The 1,727-nt window shown below is 45.1% G+C and overlaps 1 long non-coding RNA gene across 1 annotated transcript; it reads right to left on the bottom strand.

The window, feature by feature from the left end:
- Nucleotides 1-544: 544 nt before the first annotated feature.
- LOC124881779 lies at nucleotides 545-1,082 on the bottom strand. Its single transcript, XR_007041745.1, has 3 exons — nucleotides 980-1,082; nucleotides 655-893; nucleotides 545-583 (listed from the first exon to the last, which is right to left on the bottom strand). It is a non-coding gene; the product is annotated as an uncharacterized LOC124881779 (long non-coding RNA).
- Between the last annotated feature and the right edge of the window lie 645 nt (nucleotides 1,083-1,727).

Genomic DNA, 1,727 nt, shown 5'->3' with positions numbered 1-1,727 from the left:
TTCCCTCCATCCAGGACTTATACAGGTCTAGTGTCAGGAAAAGAGCTGCTAAAATCTCTGCAGACCCCACACACCCTGCACATAAACTGTTCAGAGTTTTACCCTCAGGCCGTCGCTACAGAGCACTGTTCACTAAAACCAGCCGCCACAGAGACAGTTTCTTCCCCCAGGCTGTTTCTCTGTTGAACATTTAATAGAGTACAGAACAACAGCATACAGATGTTGCAAATGCACTTTTTTATTATATATGTGTATATTGTACATTGTAAATATGTATATTCTGTAATACAAAAACAAAACCAAAGAGCAAAGTGTACCGGAGTCAAATTCCTTGTTTGTATGTACGAACTTGGCAATAAAGCTGATTCTGATTCTGATGTACACCCTTAATGTAACCAATGTATCCTGATGGCCGTGGCCTCATTCAGCAGGAAAAGGACACAAGCTAAAATTGGCTCAGGATGTCATAGTTTTGACTGCCGACTTGACCCACATGCAGAGAACACTCAGAGACAAAGAACGTTTTAGTTATTTTATTCAAAGACAGGAACGAGGGTCCGGCAACCATGTAAGCCGGGCTGGGCTGTGATGAGGAGGAACAAGGGTAAGTAATAGTAAATAGGGACAAATGCACTAGATGCAGGTAATGCTTACTGATGGGGTGTCGGTATCCACCAGGGAGAGGGCGCGTCAGGACTGAGAGCTGATCCAGAGAACGGTGCCGGCAGGAGCCAGGGAAATAATCCTTTGAGGTGGGGTGGACAGGGTTAGCGGCTGAAGCGGTACACTGATCCGTTCGGGCTGCCATCCAGGTAAGATGTCCGGTGAAGTTCGCGGTCCATGGGAATTCCAAAGATTGTTCTAAACCAAGGTAGCGAGGCATAGAGCAATATCTGCATAGAAGAAGTTAAAAGTTACCAAGAGCTCAGCTTGAAAAAACACTTAAAATGCAAGATTCGAGGAGAGCCGGTTGCATTACCACTGGGGCAAAACAGTCAGCCGCTGATATGCTGGCAGTCCTCCCTTTTATTGCGCCGTACCTGATGACCAGATAGGCTGCACCTGTCAGACTCCAGATCTCAGGACTCCCGCGACACCTAGTGAGGAAACTGGTTACTGGCATGATCAGCAGTTCAGACACAGGAAAGGCTTATGGGAGCATGCTTGAGTAAACCTTTATGGTGTAGTTTTACTACAATGTACATTTTAATTTTACTTAAGTAATCACTTCTCTTATTTAGTAACATTTTTGGTTCTCCTCACCTCTACTTATGTCACTCCATGAACAACAAGTATTTTTTAATGAAAAACACAAAACAGAAACACATGTTTATGTTAAAGTGAGGCTTTTTGTTTGTACGCAAGCTTCATTGTTCTAATTTTCTATCTGCCAAGCCTGTTGTGGTATATGGTGGTCAAGTGAAGATAGAGTGAACAGGATATGTGTTCCCCTGAGCAGGGCACTTAACCCCAAGTTGCCTACAAACCAGTGTGTACCCCGCTTTTCACCCAGTGACCACTGGAGATAGGCACCAGCCCCCCGTGCCCCTGCAAGGACAAGTGAGAAAGGATGAATGAAAAAACTTTTTTATGGGCTGCAGTGTTGCCAGTGGTAACACTGTTGCCTTGCAGCTAGAAGGTCTTGGACTCCCAGCCTGGCGTCTTTCTGCATGGAGTTTGCATGTTCTTCTTATACATGCATGGGTTCTCTCCAGGTACTCCGACTT

The sequence above is a fragment of the Girardinichthys multiradiatus genome, chromosome 15, assembly GCF_021462225.1.
Source record: "Girardinichthys multiradiatus isolate DD_20200921_A chromosome 15, DD_fGirMul_XY1, whole genome shotgun sequence".
NCBI lineage: Eukaryota > Metazoa > Chordata > Actinopteri > Cyprinodontiformes > Goodeidae > Girardinichthys > Girardinichthys multiradiatus.
The sequence above is the reverse complement of the archived record's forward strand: the minus strand, read 5'-3'. Positions and strand labels throughout refer to the sequence as shown.